Source organism: Microcaecilia unicolor, chromosome 2, assembly GCF_901765095.1.
Source record: "Microcaecilia unicolor chromosome 2, aMicUni1.1, whole genome shotgun sequence".
NCBI classification, from domain to species: domain Eukaryota; kingdom Metazoa; phylum Chordata; class Amphibia; order Gymnophiona; family Siphonopidae; genus Microcaecilia; species Microcaecilia unicolor.
The window spans coordinates 501,669,470-501,687,794 of record NC_044032.1 but is presented as its reverse complement, the minus strand read 5'-3'; the positions used below and the strand labels follow the sequence as shown (position 1 = coordinate 501,687,794).

The 18,325-nt window shown below is 39.8% G+C and overlaps 1 protein-coding gene across 2 annotated transcripts in view; it reads right to left on the bottom strand.

Annotated features, from left to right (window-relative positions):
- PPP2R2C (protein phosphatase 2 regulatory subunit Bgamma) overlaps positions 1 to 18,325 on the bottom strand; it is a 411,371-nt gene that overhangs the window by 154,097 nt on the left and 238,949 nt on the right. The window lies entirely within an intron of this gene.

The following is an 18,325-nucleotide window of genomic DNA, read 5'->3' as shown; positions in this document are numbered from 1 at the left end:
CTGTTACATACATAAAATATCATAAATAAGTAAATAAATAAATAGAAACTCTGAAGTTGAGCACCTGATTCTCACAATGTCTGCTTTAGTGGCCCTTCACCAGGAGAAAAAAAAAAACTCTGCACAAATACAACAAGTGCTAGGGTTTCTCCACCTCCAAATGACAAACTAATCACGATTCACAATAAATCACAGCTCTACCTATGAAAAATAATTTCATTATTATACTTCCTCTGTGTACATCTGCAAGTGAGAGCAAACAAAGATGCCACCAACATTAAAGAACGACAATATGGATGGAGCAGCCCACAAGCCTGTCTGCCCGGCCCCAATTGAAAGGGGATAATGGCTGTGCAGGGGAGAGGAAACACAGACCAACCTCCGTGGCCTCAACCCTTCGACACCATGCCATCTCCCACTCTCAATCCAACCACCATGGTTCCTGGGGGCTTGCTGAAGAGATTCAAGAAACCTGGTTGTGCCGGATCGATGCATGTGCTACACAGGCAGACAAGTGCATTAGTGAGCAAAAGGCTAGAGGAACTGCCTGCAATAGCAGCAGGCAGCCATGGAGAATGGAGGCAGAGCAACAGAGGTAAACCATCTAAAGAAGAGCACGGAGCAGATACGCCCTCAGCCCCCTTCCCCCAATGCTGGACTCCTGACCTGAGCAGCAGCAAGCAAAGCAAGGTGGTAGGAGGCGCTTCACTGCATTCTACACAATTACTAATGTGATTGGAGTACTGCGGCCATGCAGCGTGCACGGTAGCTGGCATCTGATTGGTGATCAATGAGACTGGATGAGCCTGGGTGAGCACAGGCTCACCCGTAGCTATGCCCCTGCCTGGAACAGATTTTCAGGGGAGGATTTTAAGTTCCAGAGTGTTGGCAGAGTTCAAGGTTACAAAGGAGAGACACACAGGGACCTTAGTGGCAGAGCAAGGGGGGTGGTGATAAAACTATTAAGTCCTGTAAGAAAATAACAAGCAGGTGCATTTAAGAGAGCAGAACTGAACAGATGGATTAGGTTTAGCCATCTGAAAATCCAGCCTATGTTACCATTTCTAAATTGAGAACAACCAGCAACGAAAAACAGTAGCTGAAATCTTCTGCCCAGTGTGTGGAGACGGCCAGAAAAGCAAATAGGATGCTAGGAATTATTAGGAAAGGGATGGTAAATAAGGCCAAGCACACTATGACCCTGTATAGCTCCATGGTGTGACCACACTGAGTACAGCATTCAATTCTGGTTGCCGTATCTCAAAAAAGATATAGCAAAATTAGAAAGTGACCACAATGATAAAGGGAATGGAACTCCTCTTGTATGAGGAAAGGCTAAAGAGGTTAGGGCTTTTCCGTGTGGAAAAGAGATGGTGAGGGGGGGGGGGTATGATTAAGATTTAGAAAATCCTGCGTGGTGTAGAATGAGTAGAAGTGAATCGATTCTTTAATCTTTCAAAAAGTACAAAGACTAGGGGACACTCAATGAAGATACATAGAAATACTTTTAAAACAAATAAGAGGAAATATTTTTTCACTCAAAGAATAGTTAAGAAAAGTCCATAGTTTGCTATTGAGACAGACATGGGGAAGCCACTGCTTGTCCTGGGACTGGTAGCATGGAATGTTGCTATTTGGGTTTCTGCCAGGTACTTGTAACCTGGATTGGCCACTGTTAGAAACAGGATACTGGGCTAGACAGACCATTGATCTGACCCAATATGGCTATTCTTATGTTCTTATATAACTGAACACATGAAAGCTAGTGCATATTACTGTGTATTCACAGCATTATGCAGTCCACTCTCATTCTCCACCATGACCCTGCCGCATATACACTTAACTTGTGAATTAGTGCATACAAACTGTTATGCCACTGTGGTAGCAGTTCATGCGCTTCTGTGGTAATGAGTAACAGGCCCTAATTCACGTGCTAACAGCTTAACACATTAATATGACGCTAGCAAAATTGCTAAAGTTTACCTATAATCAAGAAATTATTCATCTTTCAAAATTATTCTAGATGAAAAATAAGACATCTGTATACCCGGAATATGTTTATTTTGTTCATTTCTTACCTGCCTATCTTTGTAGTAATAGTAAATACATAAGGAAAAAAACACACACCCCTCATATACTTAAAATATAAAATACAGCTCCATAATCCTCACCCTATCCTCTATACATCTATTATCCTTCACAGAATAAAATCTTAAAGACATTAGTGAAATACAACCAAAGAATGATTGTGAATCTAACATTTTACACTAAATACTGAACATAGGCCAAAAGAGAGATTTTTCCCTTTCACTGCATGATGGATAGATGATAGAGACCGCTAGTGGCTCCACAAAAGTATTGTGCTATGACCTCTTGAGCTTCCAGAATAAGGCTGGGTTCCCCTAACCAGTGAGGTGATGATAGGAGGAATCTGGGACTGGTGTAAAACCTTTTCTCCATTTGAAATCCTTGTCTTTGGTCTCTGGGTGTCCAATCTGAAAAGGAAGCCTATTCCACAGCGAAGGAACCACTATGAAAAGGCTCTTCTCACACATGCACTCCACACTGAAGGGATTGAAAAAGGAACTCATTGATTGGAACACAATATACATATAGAGAGACATTTCACTTTTCCCTTTTAAATCAAGAGGTCATTACCCCTATAAACCAAATGTGAGAAACAGCACCTTAAACTGTAACAGGCCCTAACTGAACAAAAGTAAGATGGAAGAAACAGAAGTATACCTTGGACACCCTAGCTCGGCCCTAGCTGCTGCACATTACCCATAGTTTGTGTGAAAACTGCTGAGAGAGGCCTACACTTAGACCACTAGAAGAGATACCTAGTCTCATTCATTACGAGAGTGTCACACTCATTTGAGGGCTCCTTCATTCTCTCACTCATTAAAGTCTCAATCTCAGGACACTGATACCTCCTTTTCATGAGATGCAAGCTTAAGAGGAGAAAAGGGATACCTGAACACATCTTTGTATACTTTGCCTCCCCTGCCACATCTCTTTTCCCTGTACATGTAAACTGAAACCTACGTACATACTGTTAGCCGCTAAGTAAAGAGCAATTTTCAGCATAGGTAAATTTGTCTCAGATTGGCTCCATTCTGTCTATATTGTTTCAGAGACACTAAAGAAACACAAATTGTATTCAAACTCTGTGCTCTTATATTTCAGATTTTGTATGGTATTTCCCGACTATTTTGTGGACCCCCTGTTACTTTGCCTTCTCGCAATTCAGTCTTTGGTGCAAGAGACTACCTGTAAGAAAGTAGTTTATAAATCTATATATTCAGCTACTTTTTCATACCAAGGTACTAAATGGTGGAATTCTGTGCTAAAAAATATAAAATCCCAACATGATTTGGTTTTTCCTAAGTTTTTGAAATCTTTCCTTTTCAAAAAATTTCTGTCAATTGATCCTGGTGCCTAATCTCCCCCTTCCATTCTCCCCATTATGCTTTATTATTTAATTATTTATATATTTAAGATTCTTTCCATCTTTGGCATAAAGAACATCACGTCCAAAAAAGGATCAAACTTTCATATAATACTAAAATTAACAAAAGCCTTGCAGTTGGCCTGTTTGATATGAAATTCTCAAGTTAAACTGCGGTATCAACAGAAAGGGTCAGTAGGAAGTCAACCAGAACACTCTTCCCTATCAAGAATCACTGTTTTCAAAGGAATCAGAGCTAGAAGCTGCAGATAACCGCTTACATTGATCCAGTAAAACATGCTTATTCCCAAAACACATAAAAGTGTCCAGAGGGCAAATATCAGTTATGCTACTAACATCATTAAGTTTCAACTGGCTTAGCCCCTGGGACTGGAAAATGCATGATCCATCTCAAAGCCCTTTCACACGTTTGCAAACAATTTTTTTCTGGAGCATTCTACAATTCCTCTGTCAACACAGCCTCCAAAACATGGTTTGTACTGTTACACCAAAGAGCTATGAGCGGTAGATTTAGAGAGCCAAAATTCCCCTCTAGTACATACAAATACTCTCTGCTGGAAAACAAATGCCTCATTTACATGTGAGATCTCCAGAACAAATGGTTAAATGTTAGTTTACCACATTGTTACTGTGTCTCAATACTGCCTGAGATGCAGGTGTGCCAAGAAATGGTTGGCTACAGTTGCCAGGGTAGTTTTTGACTAAACGCAGTCTTTCTGAAGTTTAAAACATTGGTCCTGATAGTCAAAAGCACTAATCCAAAAAACAGCATATGCGGTCCAGATAAGTGCCATGCTGCAGGCCTATACAATGATTTTTACAGGCACAGTCCAGACATTTCCACTAGAAATCTTTGCTGACCACTCAGGCACTATCTTGATAGTGCTAGGATGGAGTGTGGGCATTCCACGGTTCAAGGTTCAGTTTATTTGATTAACTGCTTAGGGAAGACCATCCAAGTGGTGTATAAATACAATAAAATTGCACAAGTGGGAAAAGAAATACAAAATCTGATAGAGAAAAATGAGTTCCATGTTTTATCCAGATATTCAATCCACTTTGGAAGGAATTCAATATATGGAGGTGAAAAAATTGAGCGCTAAGGGGGAGATTCTATATATGGCACCTACAAAAAATCAGAATTGAAATCAGTGCCAACTAAGTGTTTTCTATAATTGGCGCCTAGATTTAGGCACAGTATATAGAATATGTTTAGTTGATATATCAGTGTCTAAATCTATGCGCATCCATTTACACCAATGAAAGCCTGGCATAAATCCCTGCACATAGATTTAGGCGCACTGGGCCATATTCTATAAATACGACAATAAATGTCTGAACGCCCACGAAACATCCATTTCCCTGCCCATAAACACGTTCTGTTTTACCTGCACACAGTAGAAGTTCAGCACATTCATTACAGAATACGCTTAGCGAGTTGTGCGCATAAATTCTAATCAGTGCCAATTAGTGCTCATTATTTCTTGTTAGGTACTGTTATCAGCGCTCATTAGCTTATTAAGCAAGTTATGTGCATTTTTATAGAATCCATGCTGATTTCAGTGCGGATCTCTAGGCACACTATATAGAATCTGAGGGTAAGCGCCATTCTATATAGGGAACATGCCCTTTATTTAAAACATTTGGTGCGGATTTGGTACCTAACTTTTGGGTGCCATACTTACGTCTGCTAAATGAAAGTGTAAATGCCAGCGCCCAGTTTAGGTGTGCTTTAGAGGAATTCTGTAAATCTGGCAACACCCCGTTTCAGATAAGTTAGGTGTCAGACTTTATAGAATAATGCACAGAGAGATGTGCAAGCAAATATTTTAAGACTGCCAATTGACATCAATATTTGGTTGTTAGCGCCCAATTACTGATGCTTCCGAGCTATTAGTCAGATTCCAGGGATATGCAGATAACTTTAAGATAGTGAAAAAGCGATGGTACGCCCTGCTCTGACCAGATATTCAGCACTGTCTGCTCTCCAGATAGTGGTGTTGGGTACCATGAATAATTTAAATGTTGTGGCCAGCATTTAAAACAAATGTCAACCATAGAGTTTAAATACTGCTTCATTCAAAAGCAAGCAGAGAAATTAATTTTAAAGGGAACCACTGCAGATACAAATTGCATGCTTTTTTTTAAATTACATATCATGTGAATGTCTCTTCATGATTTATATAAAAATTCAATGGTTATTTTTCATTGCTCCTCTTGGCAATGTGTCAGTTTACCTGACAGATAAGTTTTTCACTGCATCCCATGAATAAAGTACACAGCTCATAAATGTTATTTAAATGTTAGTCTAATTTAAAAATGTCAGTCCGTTCGTATTATTAAATAATGACCTGCTGGGGAGAAGTAATAACCTGCTAGGGGCCTAAGATTTATTGATCCAAAGACACAGTTTGAAAAATAAACCTAAGGCCCCCTTCCTGCTGGAAGAAATAAATACCATGCTACAGTGTCATAAAGGAACTGCATTATTAAGGTGCACCACTTTAATTAAGAGTAATGAGGGCTCACTTTGAGAAATGGCGTAGTAGTAAAAACATTGAGCTCTACATCGGGATGCAGGGATTAGGCCAGAAGACTACTCCCAGACATACTGGATGACACTGGCCAACTTGCTTCAGTCACCTTTTGCCTCAGTTTCCCCACTTGTGATTGGGCAAGAATGCTATACAGCCCAGATACAGAAATCTGTATCACCCTATATCTATTAGGAACTTCACTATAACTTACCCGTTAGTTAACACTAAGAAAATCTTAGGTATAACTATTGACCAGTATCTATCATTTGAACCTCAGGTGTCTAAGGTAATATCTGGTTTCTTTAATACATTGTGGAGGCTGAAGCGATTGAGACCTTTCTTTCTGAATTAATCTTCAGTTCCTTGGTCCAAACACTAGTACTCTCTAAGTCTGACTATTGTAATATTATTTACTCAACAGATTTAAAGTACTCTTTAGTCAAGAAACTTCAATCAGTGCAGAATACTGCTGCCCGTCTTGCTTGTAGAGTTCCTCGTTATTCGAAGGCAACTTCCCTCCTGGCTAAATTATATTGGCTTCCAATAAATTCTCGGATTACCTTTAAACTTTGTGTATTTGTTTATCAAAATTTGTATGGTTTATTAACTTGCTGCATGCAAAACCTGATAGAACTGCCTTTATGAAATGCTTTTTCTACATCTAGGGACAACTCACCCTTCATTACTCAAGTTGTAAGAAGCTTCATTAAAAATCTATTCACAATGCAGGCTTTACCTATCAAGGTACAAAGATATGGAATTCTCTGCATAATCTATTAAGATACTTTACTGATTACCACTTATATCGTAAGCTGTTGAAAGTATTTTTATCTAGTAAATCCCTTATTCACATTTGTAATTGCTAGCTCTTGGGCATGCTTGGAACCCTACTTTTGTTATGTTTGAGTATTGTATTATTACTATGTATGTAATATTAATTGTATTGTACCTTTGAAAATGTTTGTTAGCCACATTCAACTCAAATTTCTTTGGGATAACATGGGCTATAAATGTCATCAACATATAAATAAATAAATGTGCTGTGCTTCTATACCCTTCACTCTGCAGAAGTGACTACACATAGGTTTTATGAAGCACAAGAACATAAAGGCTGATGCACAAAGCTTACCACGGTTGCAACATTTGTTTTAGGGCTCGATAATGGACTATGGACTTTTCCTCCAGGAACTTGTCCAAACCTTTTTTAAACCCAGACACGGTAACTGCCATTATCACATCCTCCAGCACTGAGTTCCGGAGTTTAACTATTCTTTGAGTGAAAAAAACATTTCCTCCTATTTGTTTTAAAAGTATTATCATGTAAGTTCATTGAGTGTCCCCTGGTCTTTGTACTTTTTGAAAGAGTGAAAGATCGATTAACTTTTACCACTCAGGATCTTATAGACCTCAATCACATCCCCACTCAGTTGTCTCTTTTCCAAGCTGATGAGCCCTAACCTCTTTAGCTTTTCCTCAAACAGGAGGAGTTCTACCCCCATTATCATTCTGGTTGCTCTTCTTTGAACCTTTTCTAATTCCGCTATATCTTTTTATGAGATACGGTGACCAGAACTGAACACAATACTCAAGGTGGGAACGCACCATGGAGCGATAGAGGCATTATAATGTTCTTGGGCTTATTTTTCATCCCTTTCCTGATAATTCATTATGTATCTATTAACTAACATCCCCAGCTCCTGAATTCTGAGCAGAAGCTAAAATATTTTGAGTCTATAAAAACAAACAAACCCTCAATTATTCCAACATAAAGAAAACTGTTAACATAACATAGTACATGATGGAAGATGAAGAGTTGCACCTGCCGTGCCACATGAGTTACGCCTCTCTATGCCTTTGTTTAGGATTGCATCTGCCATTCCCGCAAATTACATCTCTCTATACCTTTGGTTTTTTAGCAGCAACAGTGCCATCAAATATTCCTACAGTACCAGCCAGTGTATTGTCAACTCAGCCCAAATGTGAAAACAAGAAAACTTAGCATTGGTATTCAATGTATCTTCAAAATGTTTAACCCCTAGTCAGCAGTCGGTTTTGGGTCTTGGTTTGTCTTTTGTTACCACTCAATTTTATGATGCATTTAGAGTTATAATAGCAATAAAAGAATAAAGAAAAATACTCATTGCCTCATCCTCTCATCCCAACACAGCGCGGACAACCCCACAAGTATCAACACCCCAGACTACACCCTTCATATATCAGACAGCCTGAAAATCCTCGGCATTACAATAGACCGCAACTTAACACTAGACAGCCAAGTGACATCCACAACAAAGAAAATGTTCCACTCAATGTGGAAACTCAAACGCTTGAAACAATTCTTCCTGAGGGAAACATTTTGCAACTTGATACAATCAATGGTGATAAGCCTTGTAGACTACTGCAATGGAATTTATGCAGGATGCAAAGAACAAACCTTAAAGAAACTCCAGACCGCTCAAAACACGGCAGCTAGGCTTATATTTGGAAAAAATGTGATTTGAAAGTGCAAAACCCCCACAGGAAAAACTGCATTAGCTCCCAATCAAAGAACGCATTGCCTTCAAAATCTGCACCCTGGTCCACAAAATTATCTACGGTGAAGCCCCGGGATACATGACAGACTTGATCGATGTACCAACTAGAAACACATCAAAATCAACACGATCACATCTAAATCTGCACTACCCAAGCTGTAAAGGACTTAAATACAAATCGACCTACGCATCCAGCTTTTCCTACATAAGCACACAACTGTGGAACGCATTACCAAAAGTCTTGAAAATGATGTACGACCACCTAAACTTCCGGAAATCACTAAAAACTAACCTTTTCAAAAAGGCATACCCCACCAATCCAACTTAAATGCCTGATCCCTGCAACACAACAAAACTAAAGTACATAATGGACAAAACTCAACTCTTCCATTGTACGTTTCCCTAATGTGGCTATGCCACATGAACTTTATCTTACCACTACATCACTTTGTATTTGTTCTCACCGGAGTCTGCAAACTCCTCTCCGGTACTATGTAAGCCACATTGAGCCTACAAATAGGTGGGAAAATGTGGGATACACATGTAACAAATAAATTAATAAATACAGAGGTTTTTCAGAAAACTTCATCTACAGTTACATTTTGGTATACATTTTGGTGCCAGAGCCGGTGGTTGGGGGGTTGGGGGCGGGGCTGGTGGTTGGGAGGCAGGGATAGTGCTGGGCAGACTTATACGGTCTGTGCCATGAAGAGCACAGGTACAAATCAAAGTAGGGTATACACAAAAAGTAGCAAATATGAGTTATCTTGTTGGGCAGACTGGATGGACCGTGCAGGTCTTTTTCTGCCGTCATCTACTATGTTACTATGTTACTATGATGAAGAGAAGAAGGAGGGGACTAATCAGTTGTCTTTTTTATGCAAGTATCATTTACCATCATCATGGTCCTCTTCAGGGCCATTGGATCCTATTTTGGATACCTTTCAGGAATTGGTGATGAAGGATTTGTGTATAGTAGAGCAAAATATGGGGTGCACTTATAATAATCTAAAGTTCAACAGCAGGCATTGAAAGATTTACAACAGGATAGCTCAATAGTGATAGTTAGAGCAGATAAGGTGGGGGTAGTGGTTCAAGATAAGCACAATTATATTCAGGAACCATTGGCATAACTTAGGAATCAGGAATTCTATTTAGAATTAGTGGAGGATCCTATGAAAGATTATCAACAGTTGGTGTATCAGAGATTAAAGGACACAACTGATTATGTCATTTTGTCTCATCAAAAATGTAAATATTTGTATAAATTGGATCCACAAGTCCACTTTATGTATTTTATACCCAATATTCATAAAATTATGCAGAAACCCCCAGGCCACCCTATTGTGTCAGGACGTGGTTCTACATTTGAACATTTATCACAGTATTTAGATTTTCATTTGAAATCAGCAGTTCCTAAGATTCCATCATATATGAAAGATTCTCAAGATTTGATACTCTATTTAGAACAACTGGTTATTTCCCCAGAGCAGAATGTCATTTTAGTTACATTAGATGTGTCAGCGTTATACACTAATGTACCACAAGATGTAGCATTACATATTATTGACACTTTCAGGCTCATTTTCGAAAGTGATAGATGTCCAAAAAGTGACACAAGTCGGCATTTGGACAGCCATCGAACAGAAACGTCCAAATCGGTATAATCAAAACTTCATTTTGGACGTCTTTCTCCGAAGTCCATCAGGATGTCCAAATCTCAAGGGGGCGTGCCAGGGGCATGTTCAAGGCAGGACTTGGGTGTTCCTAAGACTTGGACATCTTTCAGCCATAATGGAACAAAGCAAAAATGTCCAGCACTAAACCCGTTTTGAGCTAGACCTGTTTTTATTACGAATAAGGCACAAAAAGGTGCCACAAATAACCAGATGACCACTGGAGGGAATCAGGGATGACCTCCCATTAGTCTCCCAGTGGTCACTAACCCCCTCCCACCCCCAAAAAGTGTGTTGAGGAACATTACTTGCCAGCCTCAGATGTCATACTCAGGTCCATGACAGCACCACGCAGGTCCCTGGAGTAGTTTAGTAGTAGGTGCAGTGCACTTCAGACAGGTAAACCCAGGCCCATACCCCCACTACCTGTTACACTTGTGGAGGAAACTGTGAACCCTCAAAAACTCACTAGAATCCCACTGTACCCACATATAGGTGCCCCCTTCACCCATAAGGGCTATGGTAGTGGTGTACAGTTGGGGGTAGTGGGTTTTGGGGGGGCTCAGCACACAAGGTAAGGGAGCAATGGTGAGATGTGTATCTGGGAGCATTTTATGAAGTCCACTGCTTTCCCCTAGGGTGTCCTATTGCTGTCCTGGGATGTCAGGGGAACCAGTCTACTAAAAATGCTGGCTCCTCCTACGTCCCAATGGCTTGATTTTGGATGTTTTACACTTGGACGTTTTTTTTTTTTTTTCAAAAATGGCCGAAAATCAAAGATGTCCAAATCGCAAAATGTCCAAATCACAGGACGTCCATGGTATTTTCAAACACAAAAGATGGACGTCCATCTTTTTCAAAAATGACCTTCTTCCCAGTTCGGAATCTGGACGTCTTTGTAAAACGTCCAAAGTATGATTTAGATGTTTCTTTCGAAAATGCCCCTCCACGTCATCTATGAATATTTTAGAAGGCAAGATACAATTTTTGAATGATTTGGCTGAATTGGTTATTAAAAATAATTATTTTGTTTTTCAAGAGAAATTCTTTTTAGAAATAAAGGAAGTTGCCATGGGGGCCACTGTGGCACCCACAGTGGCATGTCTTTAAATGGCACAATTTGAAAATTAATTTGTTTATCAAACCCCTTACTTAGAGCATATAATATCATGGAAACATTTTAAACGTGATATTTTTTGATATAGTCAGGAAATATGTTGAATTTATAAAGCTTCTTGGAGTATTTGAATCATTGTGATAGCAACATAAAATTTACTAGCCATGTAGATATACATCAAGTAGAACTTTTGGACATTTCAATTTGGTATGAAGCAGGTCATTTCAATACTCAAGCATTTAGGAAACCCAATGATAGAAATGCTGTTTTACATTATTATAGTCATCATCCAAAAAAATGAAAAACAGCATTCCAGTGGGTCAATTTATGCATTTGAAAAGATTATTTTCTTAGGAACATCAATATACTGAACTGGCAGACAATATGTATAAACAATTTCGAAGTAGAAGTTATCCAAATAAAGTAGTGAAGCAAGCGTATAAGCGTTATCAGCAATGTTCAGAGGTGATGGTGGGATAATGTGGGATATAAATGCAGCAGATAAATAAATAAAATGGTTACTCCATACATCGAATAAACAGGCAGATTCAAGAACGACGTGTCGTGCCATATTATGCACAGATTCAAGGGATACAGGAATCGTTGTGAAACATTGGTCATTGTTATCTTTTCATGCAGGGTTTGAACAGTTCCCAAGATTTGCATATACTTGAAGATCCAGTTTGGGAGAAGTCTAGCAGACAAAGAGATATTTTAAATGTGACTAGATCTGGGGGAGGCCATACAGGTTGTAACTACTGTGTGTATTGTAAATATGCTTTAGTCACAGATAAGGTTTGGGTCCACAAAATTGCCAATTGTGAAACGGATCAAGTATATGGCATTCAATCTCCGTGTGCATATTGGTATAAAGGGGAAACAATCAGAAAGAATAAGTATCGTACAGCACAGCTTTTAAGTAATATTAAATTACAATGTATTGAGACACCATTGGTACAACATTGGCTAAGTAGTGGGCACAAACTGGAGGATTTGCGATTTGTAGTTTTAGTTCATGTACAATCTAAATGGGGTGGTTCGGTTCAGCAAAGATTGTTTTATCAAGAGCAAAGGCTCATTTATATGTGGGATACCGTTACCCCTAAAGGACTGAACAAGGAAGTGGATTGGATTTGCTATTGCTTAATCCAAAAAAGAGGGGATTTTTTTTCTATTGGTAGAACTTTTAATATTGTGCATGTGTGGGTATCTTCTGGTAGTACACATCACGATGGGAGCAGTGAGAATCCAACTCAGGTATGGCTGCTGTTAGGAAAATTTAAAGTTAAAAAAGTAATTTTGTTTTTAGAATTGTTGATAAGTTTTGTATTACAATTACAGTGTGGTCTCCTGATGATGCTTTGGAAGACGTGGCCAATGTTTTTATAAATTTGAATAAATGTGGAGAATTCTATTGTGTACGTAAGTTGTGTTTATATAAATGTATAACATATGTATAACATTACTATGATGATGTACTAAATAAGAAATTTACAGCCCTGTTTACTAAGCTGTGCTAAGGGTGCATGCTAAACATTAGCACACGTTAAACGCTAAAGACACCCATATATTCCTATGGGTGTTTCTAGTGTTTAGCTCATGCTAAAAACGCTAGTGCACCTTAGTAAACAGGGCTCTTAATGTTTTGGGGAGACACCAAAATAGGTTTAATTGATATACCTTTGTTTATAGTTGTATCTGACTACTCCATGCTTTTGTTTCGGGTTATACCTTCCCGCTCCATGCAGGTTACATCTCTATATGCCTTTGTTAGAATGTACCTGCTGCTCCAAGCAGGCCACATCCCTCTATGCTTTTTATATAGTGCAAAAGTCTTTTAAGTTTTGCTTTAATTCCATTTTCTTGCTAGCAGTATTCTTCATTACAAAGCCCATGGGCCAGTGGCATGCACAAGCCTGCCCACTTAAATCGTGCTCAGTGAGCAGGCCGCCAATATTTAGTGGCACTTAGCCGGGAAGTGCTGCTGCATATTGGCTCTAACTGGCCATTTTAAAAGTAGACAGGAGAGAGACATTCCAGAATTGGGCAAGAGCAAGGAGCTATGGGGTTACTGGCAATATTCAGTGCCAACACCCATACAGCTATGTGACCAAATAAGACTGCATAAAATAGAAGTCCTAACCTTAGTCACTTAGCTATGTAGGGGCCAGCAATGAATAGCTGCTGGCATCCACATAGCTTCCAGATAGCAGCCAAAACTGTGGTTGAGTTCCACTCTCTCCCTCTCCCCACAACAAGGTTCTACCCCCCCCAGCCCACACCAACATGACCCAACCTCATCCCCCAAACATAAGTGTTGCCCTCTCCTGACAACCTACTGAAAACAGACCCCTCCCAATAACAGATTCCCCCCTCCTTGCACCTCCTCCCTCCCCCCACAATTGTAGACCCCCTCCCTAAAAAAACAGACCATCCCCCATCCAATTTATGGTAAATCCCTAGATATTTCCAACTGGATTAGTGGGCCTACCTCTTGCTCCCTGGTGGTCCTCTGGGTTCGGTCAGGCAGGATTGAGTGGGGTTCACTCCTACCAACTAACCAATGGCTGCCACAAGCTCTAGCAGTAGTCTCACGGCATTATATGAAAAGTTCAAGCTCTAGAAGTAGTGCCACAAGACTACCACTAGAGCTCATGGCAACCGTTTTATACCCAGAACGGCTAAAGGGCAGTAGCGAGTGGGGATTGCTTCAATTTGATCAACCCTACTGGACCACAAAGAAACAAGAGTTAGGCCCTGGGGGGCCTACAGGTGAGTGCATGAGGAGGGCATGGAAAAGGATCTGCTTTTGGAGAGGGAGTCTGCCACTGGAGGGGAGGTGCTCGGAGGGGGGGGGGGGGGAGGAAATGATCCTCATGTGGATCCCAGGAGATATTCAGCCAGGATCTGCATAAGTATATTATGCAGGTCCCAGCTGAATATCAGCTGGGACCCCCATAGCTACCAAAACTTATTACATGTCCGGAAAGTCGGATATTCAATGACGGATATAGCCCAGTATTAAATATCTAGGGCTAATTAGTTAGCAATGATCAGCATTTAAAAAAAAACATTAACTGCTGCCAGATGAATACTGACTGGAATATAGCTTTACTGCTCAATACCTGGGGCTAGGTTCTGCAAGTTGGGCTACATTGGGTGACTACACAATTTGTGCACTTCTCAGTGACCGAGGAGAAGGGGTAGCTATGATTCTAAGACTAGAGGAGATGGGTGGGGGACTGGAGGGTGGGAAGAGAGGTGGAGGTGGAATGGAGTTGGGTAATGAGAAAGATATGATAGAGTGGAGGGGGGTGTATGGTTGGGATAAAAGGGACCATCAAAAAAAGAAAAAGGATGATTTTGATGGGATCTATGATAGCAGGCTGACTGATTTAAATGATTCTGCATTTTATTTAGCTTAAACTCATCAGTAAATACTGACCTGAAATTTGAAAAATGCAGGCAGATAAAGACCATACAGCCTATCCAGTCTGCCCATTTGTGCCATCTACTCTCCCTAGCACTCCCTTCAGAGATCCTATGTACTTATCCCAAGCTCTCTTGAATTCAGATACTGTTTTGGTCTCCACCACTTCCACTGGAACCTGTTCCATGAATTCACCACCCTTTCCATGAAGTTATTTCTTCAGGTTACTTCTGAGTCCTAAGTCCCCTCGCTCTAGAGCTTCCTTTCAATTGAAAGAGACTCACCTCTTGTGCATTTATGCAGCATAGGTATTTAAATGTCTCTATCATATCTCCCCTCTCCCACCTTTCTTCCAAAGTATATATATTGAAATCTTTAAGTCTGTCCCCATACGCTTTATGATAAAGACCACTGAGCATTTTAGTAGCCAACCTCTAGACTGACCTTATCCTGTTTATATCTTTTTGAAAGTGCGGTCTCCAGAATTATAGACAATATTCTAAATGAGGTTTCACCAGAGTCTTATACAGGGGCATTATCATCTCCTTTTTCCTACTGGCCAGTCCTGTCCCCTATACACCCAATCATCCTTCTAGCTTTCGCCGTCACCTTTTCAAACCTGTTTGGCCACCTTGAGATCATCACATATGATCACACCCTTCCCACTCCCCTTTCATGCACAAAACTCTTGGATTTTTGCAGCCCAAATGCATGACCCTGCATTTCTTAGCATTAAATCTAAGCTGCCAAATTACAGACCATTCCTCTAGCTTCACTAAGTCCTTCTTCATGTTCTCCACACCATCAGGGGTGTCTTGGTATTGCAGATTTTGGTATCATCAGCAAAGAGGCAAACCTTGCCAGACAGCCCTTCAGCAATATCACTTACAAAAATGTTAAAAGAATCGGCTCAAGAACTGAACCTTGGGCACACCACTAGTAACATCCTTTTCCTCAGAATGCACTCTATTCACCACTACCCTCTGTCGCCTTCCACTCAACCAGTTCCTAATCCTGTCAGTCACTTTAGGGCCCATATTGACGGCACTCAGTTTATTTAATAGCTGCCTATGTGGAACTGTGTCAAAGGCTTTGGTAAAATCTAAATACACCACATCTAGTGCTCTCTTTTGATCCAACTCTCTGGTTATCTAGTCAAAGAAATCAATCAGATTTGTCTGACAAGACCTGCCTCTAGTGAAACCATGTTGCCTCTGGTCCTGTAATCCACTGGATTTCAAAAATGTTACTATTCTCTGTATTAAAAGCATTTCCATTAATTTACTTACCATAGAAGTCAGACTTACCAGCCTGTAGTTCCAAACTTCTTCTTTACCTTCACTTTTGAGGAGAAGGGCCACGTCTGCTCTTCTCTAGTCCCCCACCTGAATTAAGTTAATTTTTTTGAAGTCTAGAATCTTCACTTTTGAATAAACCCTATCCACACATATCTTAATATTAAACCAGATCACTGGATGCCAGATGATCACCTACTATAACATCAGAAAAACTCTCCCCATTAGTAAGCACTAAATCTAGTATGACCCCATCACGTGTGGGTTCCATTACCAACTGCTGGACAAATCCCCACTGCAGAGAATCCAGGATCTCCATGCTTCTAAAAGATCCTGCAATAGGGATACCCCAATCAACATCTGGCATATTAAAATCACCTATTAATAGTACTCCCCCCTTTCACAGCTATATTTTGAATGTCTTCAATTAAATCTCTGTCCACTTCCATTCTTCTATCTGTGAAGGAGGCCTGTATAACACACCAATGCAAATACATTTGCCATTCCATCTTTCCAGATTGGCCCACAGTGCCACTTCCTTACCCTTTAATTGTGTAGCTTTAAAATTATCTTTAACATATAATGGCACGTCCCCTCTCTTTTTTCCTATCCTGTCTTTCCTGAACACATTATATCCCAGTATAATTATATCCCAGTCATGATTCTCTGTGATCGCCACTAAATCCAAATCAGCCTCTTCCATCACAGTCTAAATTCACCTCAGAATGCCTGTTATATTTTAGAGAAGCACTGCAACCGTGGACAGATGTAGGTTTTGTTCATGGGACCCACCTTCTCCTGGGACATGAGAAGCTACTGGTTCATAGACATTTCCCCTTTGTTTACGAGGCATCCAATAGGCTAAGTAAGAGGACAAATGGAGTTGGAATAGTAATACCTAAAGATATGGGACATGTAGTGAAAGACATAATCAAGGATAGAAGGTAATTAATTTTGTTAAATGTTACATAGACAGCCGTATCCTCTTCTCAAGGTTTATGCCCCAAACAAAGAGCAAGTAGAATTTTTTCCAGCATATCGAACACACACGTTTGTTAAACGAGGAGAGGGCATATTGGTGGTGTGAGGGAACTTAAGTTTAACTCTAGATCCGCATTTACGATAATGAATAGGAATGTGAACTTTTTATCTATACAAACAACATACAATTACTATTGTTTCCTCTTGAGACACAATCCCCCTCTTTGATCAACGCCAAAGCTCATTAAAATTTCTGATTGGATTGCTTCAAATGGGCTTCAATTAAATTTTTCCAAAACAATTGCCTTACTTTTTCCTGATGCTGGCCCATCACTTTTACACATTCTACCAAAGATTCACGGTATCTCTAGTCCAGTTAAGGACTCAATCCGGGTTGGGGGAATGCAGATTGATGATTATCTTAACTTTACAAATTACAATTCATCCATTCTCCAGAAATCATTTTTTGTTTTAAGCCAAATACGTCTTGTCCACTCTTTTTTCGATTTAAAATCTCTTTGCCTGCTTATTCATTCCCTGGCTATTCCATGTTTAAATTACTACAACTCCCTTATACATGGTGTCCTTTGGTATCGATTAAGGCACTTAAAATTAGTTCAAAATACAGCTCATAAATTAATTCATGCAGCCAAAAGGTGTGATAGCGTAACTCCCCATTACACTATAAACATTGGCTTCCAGGTTACCACTGTAATAGTTACAAAGTTCTCACGCTTGTCTTTCTGATTTCACATTCAGGTTTACCTCCTTTTCTCAACAGGGCTCTCATTCCTTATTTACTAACTTGGTCTTTGTGCTCTGCTCAGCTAAACCTTCTCATCTTCTGATTTTCACATTCAGGCTTACCTCCTTTTCTCAACAGGGCTCTCATTCCTTATTTACTAACTCGGTCTTTGTGCTCTGCTCAGCAGAACCTTCTCATCTTCAGATTCAATCTCATGCTTTACTTCTTGCTTTTCAGTTTCTGCCTTACATTATAGAATGCTTTATCCACCGAGTTTCGCTTAGAACTTTCCCTTCTAACATTCAAGGTAGTACTTAAGACTCACCTTTTTGTGAAAGCATTCCCTGTTCAGCCCTGAAGTACTTCTTGACATTTTCAGTGGCTTGGATGGCGACCTTTTGCTAGCAGACCCCCTTACCACAGTGTTGTCCATATTTTCACTTCTTCCCCTCCTTCTGTATCTTAGTATAATTAATCATTTTACTTTGCATGTTTATAATTTTTTGTAGGATTTTTATTGTTTTTATACCAAATATTG